Here is an 11,085-nt window from a genome sequence, read left to right as displayed (position 1 = left end):
GAATCTACCTGCATGAAGGGGGACTTTTAAATGGCAACAGTGGTTCCGGCCAAGATGGAGAACCATCCAAAAACTACCTGAACAGAGCAACTATAATGGGATACCAAGAGGAGACCACCTCAAGCCTGGTAGGAGGAGTGGAGTCATGGCACAGCTGGTCCCACACCACGTGTGGCGGTTGAGCATCGGGAGGGATATCTTGGCTGCAGAGGTCCTCCGGAAGAGCCAGGGGCTGCAATGCCAGGAAGAACAGTCCCCACAACATCTGGCTGTGAAAATCAGTCGGGACTCCAGCCATCCAGGTGAGAAAGAATGCAGCTAGAAACCAAGCCCTTTAGGGTCTGTGGGGAGAAGTGCCTGATAACGGGGGCCGATGAAAAGGTTCTGCAACCAGACAGCAGGGATGGCTGACAACATCGTGACAACTCTAAGGGTCATGGAATTATGGCTAAAATGGTCAAATGAACTTACGTATATTTTACCACGATAATCAAAAAGAAATTGGGGTTCACTGAATTATAAACATTATGGGTAAAATTTATGATATTGATATTATATTCCAATAAAACTATTAACAAAGTTAAGTTTGGCAAGATCAGTTCTCACGGGCCTGAAAAAGGACCTCCCCTTCACTAGATGACATAACAAGTGTAAACGCTTTGCTTTTGCATCCCACAGGTTGCTACAGATGATCCAAGGAGCAAAGAGCTTCCATTAGACAAGTGTTAACAGCACGGGCTTAGACGTCAGCGAAACAGGAAACCGAAAAGGTGCACGTGTGATGCTGGACATAGGTGCTGCACCAGAAGTCCGAAATGGGAAGTGTAGGTCCATCGAAGAATAACTCAGAGAAAACTACTTGTTTTGCATGTAGTGTAGTTATCTTTCATGTAAATGATTTTCTCCCACAGGAGAATCAGTTTAAAACTGTTTCTTAAAGTAGAAGCAAGAGCAAGATTTACAAGCGAGAGAGGATGAGGAGAAAAACTATGGTCTTGGAGTAATTAACCTTATGTGCATATTTGAGGGGTGATCTGATTAACTAGCAAACTGGGAATTTGGGCATTTCATCCTTGAGAATGCCAAATAAGGGTATCCAAAAAACCCAATATCAGTTATTTATGGGTTGTCTGAAAAACTTTGTGAGAGTTAGCTTTGTAACAGGCTGTATCTATAAAATGTTGACCACCATCCTTCCACCTACACTTCAGCCTTAGGCCAGCCCTCTACTGTTCATCTGACTCATTCAAATTTCTCAATTCTTTAATTTATGTCCAATTATAATCGGCACCTGTTCCTCTCCAAGGTACTGAACACCTGGGCATGGTTCTAGGCTTCATATAAAACTGGAACACCAAACACCCACTCCCATCTACTGCTTATGGGTTGAATAATATCAGCAGTTATTATTTTGTAAACATGTAATAAGGTATCAAAACATTTGTTTCTTTACTTTATCCACACCGAAATGAAACAGTAAATTCAAACTGGCCCAAAATATACAAGCAACATCCCAACAATAGGACACGACTATTAGTATCTTATTTCAGATTTTTATATCTGCGTTCATGAGATATTGGTCTTTAGTTTTCTTTTTTTGTGTTATCTTTACCAGGTTTTGGTATCGGGGTAATATTGGCCTCATAAAATGAGTTGGGAAGTATTGCCTCCTCTTTGATTTTTTGGAAAAGTTTGAGGAGAACAGGTATTAAATCTTCTTTGAAGAATTCACTGGTGGAATTCACTGGTGAAGCCATCTGGCACTGAACTTTTACTTTTTGGTAGGTTTGTTGATTGTTTCAATTTCCATACTGCGGATTGGTCTATTTAGATTTTCCAGTTCTTCTTGACTCAGTCTAGGAAGGTTGTCTTTTTCTAAGTACTGGTCCATTTCTTCTAGGTTATTAAATTTGGTGTTATATACTTTTCCATAGTATTCTTGCATGATCCTTTGTATTTCTGTGATGTCAGTCGTAATTTCCCCTCTTTCATCCCTGATTTTGTTTATTTGTGTCCTTTCTCTTTTTTCTTTAGTGAGTCTAGCCAGGGGTTTGTCAATTTTATTAACCTTTCAAAGAACCAGCTCTTTGTTGCATTTATCTTTTCTATTGTTTTTTTTGTTTGTTTGTTTTCAATTTCATTTATTTCTGCTCTATTTGATTATTTATTTCCTTCTGCTGACTTTAGGCTTCATTTGTTCTTCCTTTTCTGGTTTTTAAGATGAAGCGCTAGGTTGTTTATTTGGGCTCGTTCTTGTTTTTGAAGTTAGGCCTATAGAACACAACTCTTGACGTACTCCTTGAAAGTGATGGCCAAAGGAAAACACTAAAAACACCAGAATAATTTTACACGTACCTTTAACGCAGGAGGTGAAAGCAGGAAAAAGGTGAGGGACAGGAATTCGTAAGTCTTGTCTTCCTTTCCAAGCTGAGGAAAAGTGAACAGAAGTAGTAAGTAGAAAACCTGAGGGAAATAATGCTCTAGGGAAGGGCTCCCCAACCCCCGGGCCACGGAACAGTACCAGTCTGTGGCCTATGAAGAACTGGGCTACACAGCAGGAAGTGAGCAGCAGGCCGGCGAGCATAGCTCGATCTGTATTTGCAGCACTAGCATCACCACCTCAGCTCCACCTCATATCCTCAGGCATTAGATTCTCATAGGAGCACCGGTCCCTGGTGCCAGAACAATTGGGGACCGCTGCTCTAGAGTACAGTGAGATTACCCTCCAGGCGTGCTTCTCTATACCTCACAGAGAGGAGGAAGGCCGACTGGAAAGAGAATCACTATCTTCCCCCCAAGACAACTGTCTCCAAAACAATCAGGACTTATCAGAAAGACAAGGAGATATAGCAGATAGGTTGAGAGGGTCATCTTAAACTTACAAGAGTCCCTGAAGAAAAGAATTCAGGGAATAGCAGAGAAGAAATAACAGAAAAAGACAGAAACTGGGAATTTTCCAGAACTGAAGATGTAAGTCCTCAAACCAAAACTGCACCGTAAATAAAGATAAATCCACAGCTCGACACTTGAACTTGCAGGGCATCAAGGATCAGGAGAAATTCTCAAAAACTATCAGAGAGAAAAGCAAATTATCCACAAAAGACTGACAATTAGGCTGACAGAAACTTCTCATGACTGATAATATGTCAGAAGATAATGGAGTGTTAGCTTCAAAATGATGGAGGGAAATAATTGCCAATCTAGAATATCACACCCGGTTAAACTAAGATGCAAAAGTAAAGCCATAATTAAGACATTTCAAACACAAAAATTGTAAAAAAAAAAAATAAAGTTTTACCACCCATTAGCCTCACTAAAAGACTTATTAGTAGAGACATGAACTATGCATAGACATACCACATTCATTGATAGAAAGATGCAGTATCATAAATATGACACCGTTTCTCCCCATAGCTAAAAGATCTGGAAGAATGGCTTAAAAAAACAAGGTGGGGAAACTTACCCTACCAGAGCCAGACATATTATAAAGACAGAGGAATTAAAGGACTGTGGTATGTGTTCAGAAACAAAACCAAGACAAAACAAAATAGAAATCTCAGGCATAGACCCAGGAATTCTTAATTTAAGCTTGACAAATGAATCTAAAATTCATATGTAGAACAAAAGACCAAAAATAGCTAAATACAATATAAACAAAAACAAGGTGGGAAAACTCACGCAATGTACCATGACTTATTATAAGACCATACTAATTAAGTCAATGAGGTATTTGTGAGATACAGACAAATACACCAAAATTATGGACTAAATTGTTACACACACCCCCCAAAAAAAAAAGAAAAAAAAAAGAAAAAGCTCTAAGCCCAATGGGACTGCACCTGGAGACAGGGCTCTTAGGAGATAATTAAGGCTGAATAGGTCAAAGGGTGGGGTCCTGATTCCACAGGATCAATGACCTTAGGAAAAGAGCGAGAGTTCACACTCTCCTTCTCTGCCGTGTGAGGACGCAGCCAGAAGGCTGCCATCTGCAAGCCAGGAGGAGAGTTCTCAACAGAACGCAGCCATGCAGACACCCTGACCTCTCGCTACCACCCTCCAGAACTGTGAAAAAATAAATTTCTATTGTTTAAGTCACCCCATCTGTGGTACTTTGTTATGGCAGCCTGAGCAGAGCAAGACAATCAACAAAATAGAATAGACAGTCCAGGAATCGATCTACACATACATGCTAGAAATGGTGTTACATGTCACCAGGAAAAGGATTGACTACTGAATTAATGATCTGGAGCTACTGACTATTCATATGGAACAATTAAATTTGAATCTCTAACTCATAACATACACAAAGTAAATCCAAGGAGGATTAAAAACCTAAATGTAAAAAGCAAAACCTTGAAGGCTGTTGGAAGAAAATACATGAGACTATCTTTAAAACCTTAAAGTGGGGGGAAATCTCTTAAGACAGAGAAAAGCACAAACAATAAACAAGAACTTGGTAAATCTGACCCAATGAAAAATGAAAAAAACTGGTCGACGAAATGTAAAAATGCAAGCCACGGTAGTAAATATTTTCAATGTACATTACTGAAATGAAGGAGCTAGACTTTCTAAATGAACTTCTGTAAATCAATAAGAAAAAGATACCGCAAATGAAATATGAACAAAAGATATAAACAGGCCATTCTCAGAAGAATGATCATACACTTACCATTACAGATATATTTTTCGCTATTATTAATATACGTACATACATAGGAAAAGATGTTTTACTAGAATCGGGGAAATGCATGTTAAAACAATGAGATACTATTTCATACCGATCACATTAACTCAAATTTTAAAGCCCAACAACGATAAGTGTTGGTGACCCTGTGGAGAAACAGACACTGAAAACTGTTACAAGGACAGCAGGGGCCATTCCTTTTGAAAGCATTCTTCACTACCCAGGAAAGATGGAGATACGCATGCCCTTTCACCCAATTACTCTTTTCTAAACACACACTCTAAAGGAAACTCACACCGGTGTGCAAAAGGAAACATGTACAAGAATGGTTATTACAGCATTTTATATGAAAAACGAAAACAATCTAAACATCCACCAACAAAAGAATAAGTCAATTGTAATATCATCGTACAACATAATCACCTATGGCAATGACGATGAATGAGCTAGAGCTAAGTGTCCCCACGTAGATAAATTTCCAAAATAACACAACAAACGAAAAGAGTTGTAGCATAATGGGACAGTATGAAACCCTTTCCCAAAGCTTGAAAATGGAAGACAGTACCACACTAAATCTGAATACGCACACATGTAGTAGTGACGTAAAATCACGCTTGGGAAAGATAACAGTTCAGGACAGTGAGCGGGGAAGAAAAAAGGTGCAGATTGGGCCAGGTGTGGAGAGGCTTCAACTGACGACGCCTTAACATCTCTTTAAAAGGGAAGTGGGTATGGAAAAACGCTAGAGCTCCATAGACGTGGGTTATGGTCACAAATGCTATGTCCGTGATCCTCTAACACTTCTGAGAATTTACAAAGGTGGAAATACTTTATAAATTCTTGGAAAAAAAGAAAAAAAGAAATGTGATGCCTCCAAGCCACATCCTGGAGTCGGAGGCATCCTGAAACCTAAGTGTACCCTGAACACAACTTTTAACCCAATTACAGGAAAAATGGACACAGACTGAATCTACCAATCATAACTATCCACGACCTCAGCTCCACCTCCCCCTTTCACACCCTCAGGCATCAGAAGAGCAGACGAAACAGGACTTCCAGGACACAAATTGAAGGTCTGAGAAGAAATCAAATAAAATTTCACAGAAAAGGAAAAGCAATCAAGGACAATACACTCAGATTCTATCTGAAGGTACGGCTGAACCTGCCCTTGTTAAATAGACTTGACATAAAAAGACACAGCAGAGCAAACATGCACAAATACTCCAGAAAGAAAGGTTAAGGAAATGTATGAAAGAAAATGCAGAGGCTAGCCTGGAAGAAAATATACTCCCGAAAGTGGATTAGCAGCTCTCACCTGGGTCCCGCTGACACTCGGATCACAAGACAAATGCCTCTGGACGGCTAGCTATTCCACCCAGGTTCCACCCAGAGATGGAATGTTTCTAGCCTTGAGGTCGATTTGCATGTTTCATTAAAAACTGGAATGATTCTTCCTTCTACACAATGTGAAAGCTGTCTCTGTACTACTATGCACTTTCAACTTTAAAAACATCGACCACAATCTAAGTTACCGAAAAAACTGCTGTTGCAACAAATAATGTGCTGCTACAAGAAATTAAGAACGTGAAATCGGGGAAATAAGGGAATGTGAGATGACAAGGCGAAAGGATATTAAAGAAAGAAATGAACTGGTAGTGTTCAGGACACATCATGATAGCCAAACCCCCGCCACAAAACTCATACACACATTAGAAATATGAGAAATGGAAGAGACCGAGCTGGAAACGTAAATAGTGACACCCAGGAATGGCTTCAGGGAATTATAGAGAGTCAGAGGTTAAATTAAAGGAGTAGGGGACCAAAATCTAGACAACGAATCCCACGCCCCTGACATCATTTTATTCCAGCCATTCTGCTGTTGCTCAAAACAGTTTCAACATTTTTTTTTTCGCCAATTACTTCTAAAACCAGGATTTTTTTAATTGAAGAAAAGACAACGAGTTGGCTTTTTTTTTTAATTTGATTTTTATACCTCACTCTTGATCCAAAATAATTTTATTCGGCACGGTGAGGTGCTTGGCACATAACAAATAATAATAATAGCTGTAACTTACATAGCATTATGATATGCCGGTTTGTCCTAAAGCTTTATAAAGAGGGAATCATTTGATCCTCACAAGCATCCCTATGAAATAAGGACTATTATTATCTTCGATTTCGACTGAGAGAACTGAGAAATAGAGAAAGTAAGTAACTTGCCCAAGATGACACAACAGTCAGCTGACAGAGCTGGGCTGTGAACCCAGGCTCCTGGCTCCAAAGCCCAAACTCTTATCGCTACGCAAATATTTGTCGAATGAGTGAATGGAGAATCAGTTACTCTGTTTACCCAACTTGGTCCCAAACGATCTTCTAGTTCTTGTTCTTCTACTGTTATGGAAACTAATGTTCAAATAGACAGAAAATTTCTCGTACATTTGTTTTTCAAATGAGTCTCATTATCTGATTGTCAAAACTCCTAGTTCTGGTTTTCAGCTGAAGGCCACGTTAGTTATCATGGTAGATGACTAACAGATATCAATCATCTCGGCCACCCTCCACCTTGTCCTACTCAGACCAGGCTCAGTAACCCTCACTCCGTTCGCAGGTAAAGAAAAGTCTTGTCAAAATGTTGCAGCATCACTTACAACAGCCAAGACATGGGAACAACCTAAGCGTCCATCGATAGATGAGTGGACAAGGAAGATGTGGTACATATATACAATGGAATATTACTCGGCCACAAAAAAGATAAAATATTGCCATGTGTTACAACACAATGGACCTTGAATATATTATGCTGAGTGAAATAAATCAGATGGAAAAAAAAACAAAAATCATAATTTCACTCCTGTAGAATATAAAACAAAAAAAGTAACAAATGAACTCACAAAACAAAAACAAACTCAGAGATACAGACAACAGACTAGCAGTCGCCAGAGAGGAAGCAGGGCTGGGGGAGAGTGAATTGGGTAAAGGTCAAATGTATGGAAACGGATGGAAATTAGACTTCTGGTGGTGAGCATGCAACAGAGTATACAGATATCAAATTATAATATTGTACACCTGAAATTTATGTTATTAACCAAAGTTACCTTGATAAATTTAATTTTTTTAAAACTCCACAGAGGCCAGCTACAAAGCTTGAAGGAACCCCATCCTCAGACCAAGGGCAAAGGAGAAGACTTTGGAATTACAAGGGCTGGGAGGAGCTCTCAGCCATTCAGGGGGCTTTCCCGGGGGCAGGGAGGGACAGCAGAGGCAGGCTAAGGGTAACAAGAGGTTAAGAATCTAGGGTCACCCAGGGGCATCGATTGGGGGCTGGTAAAGAAATAAGTCTGTGAGCTCCTACCTGTTGACAGTCATATTCAGGGGGACAGGGATGAAGTAGTTCAAGGTGTGTCAATTTCATCCGGCCAGCAGCATCCCAGGCAGCTGGGGAGAGAGGCTGACAATGACCAAGCAGCATTTCATAGCCACTGGAGACAGAATGCAGGACCAGGATCTAGGCCTGGCAGAAAACCAAGCAGAAATTTGATCAGAAGTCCAGTCAAATGGACAAGCATCCTGGAACACCAGTGCCTGGCTCGGAGCCCAAAGCCAAGTCAATGCCCTGAAGGAAGCATGGAGCCCCTGAACCCCTGAAACCCTTCCAGGATTGGTCCGAACTGACCTCTGAGTCTGCAGCAGGCAGAGCAGGACTGAGGAAGGACGGCTGCACTAGTGTCCACTGATAAAAGGGTGAAGTTGCCACACATGAGAGGAAGTTTGCCCAGGGATGCAGAACCTCGCAAAATCATACCTTAATGGTGGTCCTTGTTTATTCAAAGTACCTACTCAGAAACCCTACGAAAGGAAGGGTGTCTGCGTCTGGAAAAACCTTTGCAAAGATAACATTGTCAATTTGTTGAGGTGAGAGCTGAGTGAAGTATCTTTACACTCTGAATTGCGCTTCCAGGAGCTGAATGTCTGTGGACCTCACGTTGAAACGCTCTCTGCACATATCAGAGTTTAACTCTTTTTTAACTCACTTACCAAAGGAACTATACAAGATGAACTGACTTGAGAAGGGAAAAATGAAAGGAAATAGAAAACAGGTCTTAACGGATATGCAGCCATTCCTTAAAAGGAAGATTAGAGAGAGACAGAGACAGACAGAGATGATTGATAGATAGATGATTGATTGATAGATGATAGATAGATAGATTGATGATAAAGAATTTTACCATTCTGTGTATTATATCCCCAGGACTTATTTATAACTGGAACTTTGTACCTTTTGACCACCTACATCCATTCCGTCCACTCACTGACCGCCCTCCCCGCCCCCGCCCCACCTCTGGCAATCACCAATCTATTCTCTGTATCTATGAATTCAGTTTCGTCTTCTTAGATTGCACAGATAATCACTTATAATCACACACTATTTGTCTTTCTCTGACTTAGTTCACTAAAAGGGTGGTATCGAGTGCTCTCTCTTTGAAATAATTTGCATATTACATGTACCTGTTTAAGAAGAAACACCATAAAAGATAGGCATATACACGACTGTTTAACTTCACCGAAATATTACCTGTAATAGTACTGGGGAAGACGGGCAGAATCGACATGCATTTACCCACCGAGGTGACTCTAGGAACTGCCTGTCAAACGCGACGTAGGGCAGTCGCTCCCTACCCCCAGCACTCCCTGGAATATGACACTTCCCCAGATCTCTATCTTCATTAAATTCTACTCCTCCGTCTCATGAAGCAAGGGCGGAAACAGTAAAAGAAGGGGACGCAGAGATGGGAGGCTATGTTAAATTTTACAAAAGGTGGCTTTTTAAAGTTTGCCATGCTAACGTAAAGAAAGAATGAAAAATAACTTCGCAACATCTGCTCCCTGCAGACTGGGAAAGGCTTTTCTATTACTGGAAGCTGTATTTATCCCCAGCAAGACAGAAACCTAAACAAAGTGAAACAGAAACAGAATTTTCAGAAAAAGTTAGACGCAATATTTACCAAGCATATTTAGCACACGTTATTTCACACACACACACACAGGTACAGGTATTGCCAAAAATGTTAATTACGAAATCTTAGGGCCCCTCGCTGCATTTACGAGTGACCTACAGAGACTCCCCTCTTGGCCTCTCCACAAAGTCAAAGCCCTACTGACACTCCTGAGCGAAAAGATGTCATTTCGGCCCATTGCCTCTGGGCCCCTTCACAACCCCACACGCTTCAGGGGTCTGTATGCAGAGTGCTGAGGAGTTGGTATTTTTCAGACTGCGTTATTCATTTTAACTGTGAGGTGTTTGTTCCCAAATCTTCCGTTTGCTCTGTGCCCACAGAGTAACGCGACTTCGGCCCTGGGTGGTATGACCAAGGATAACACTTCCTACATGAATACATGGTTATCAACGGCAAAAAAAACACGTGAAGAATCCAATTAAAACGGGGGAAGTACTTGAACAGACATTTTTCTAGAGCGCACGTGCCAAGGGCCCATGGGTACAAGAAAAGATGCTCAACATCACTAATCATCAGGGAAATGCAAATCGGCACCACAATGGGATACCACCTCTCACCCGTGAGGCTATGATTAAAAAGACAAGATGAACTGCTGGCCAGGATGTGAGAAGGGAGGCCCGTGCATGCCGGTGGGGTGTAATGGTGAAGCCACGAAAAACAGTAAGATTAAGACAGAACGACCACGTGACCCTGAAATCCCACCGTGGGTGTCCAACTCAAAGGCAACCGCAACATTACTCGAAGAGCTTTCCGCACTCCGAGTCCAGGCAGCTCGGTCCCCGGCAGCCAAGGTATGGAGACAACCTGAGCGTCTGTGCACGGACGGACAGATTAAGAAATCGCAGGGCACGCACAGAATGGAATATTACTCAGCCCTTAAAAAGGGGACTTGCAGAGGACAACACGGAAGAACCCAGAGGGCTTGGCGCTGAGTGAAAGGAGCCACACCTACGAAGACAAACATTCCTGGTGTCACTTATACGTGGAACCAAAAAAAAAAAAAAGTCAAACTCATAGGTACAAAGCAGAAAAGTGGTTGCCAGGCGCTGAGGGTGGGGAGAGCCGGGAGCGGCTCTGAGGCCCCCCGGACGCGGCCGATGACATCGCGCTGTACAACTGACATTGGCCCAGAGAACCGGCCACCCCCACCCAAAAAGAATAAATAAATAAACCGTAAATGAAAAACATGAGTACACAGATCAAGCCTGATGAAACTTGGTCTGTAACCTTTATTTTTTTATTTTTTTGGCTATTAGTAAAAAAAAATGAAAAAATAAATAAAGAAAAAGAAAAAATAAAAATAGGACAAGCCCGCAGTGCGTGGGGCCCTGAAGCGCATCGGGCCCGGCCTCCGCCCCCGGCCCCCCCAGACCCGAGCCCCCGCGC

General features: G+C 41.6%; 1 protein-coding gene across 2 annotated transcripts in view; it reads right to left on the bottom strand.

The window, feature by feature from the left end:
* Positions 1-11,085, bottom strand: part of B3GALT5 (beta-1,3-galactosyltransferase 5) — a 35,953-nt gene that overhangs the window by 24,413 nt on the left and 455 nt on the right. The window contains exons 1-2 of one of the 2 annotated variants that reach the window (XM_039857762.1): positions 6,000-6,020; positions 2,356-2,427 (exon numbers count right to left, since the gene is read on the bottom strand). The gene's annotated coding sequence lies outside the window, so the exon portion shown is untranslated. Of the gene's footprint in view, positions 1-2,355; positions 2,428-5,999; positions 6,021-11,085 lie in introns of those variants that run through there. The other variant, XM_039857760.1, reaches the window with a different exon arrangement.

Source organism: Pteropus medius, unplaced genomic scaffold, assembly GCF_902729225.1.
Source record: "Pteropus medius unplaced genomic scaffold, Ma_sr-lr_union100, whole genome shotgun sequence".
Taxonomy (NCBI): domain Eukaryota; kingdom Metazoa; phylum Chordata; class Mammalia; order Chiroptera; family Pteropodidae; genus Pteropus; species Pteropus medius.
Note: the sequence above shows the minus strand (reverse complement) of the source record. Positions and strands in the feature narration are given on the sequence as shown.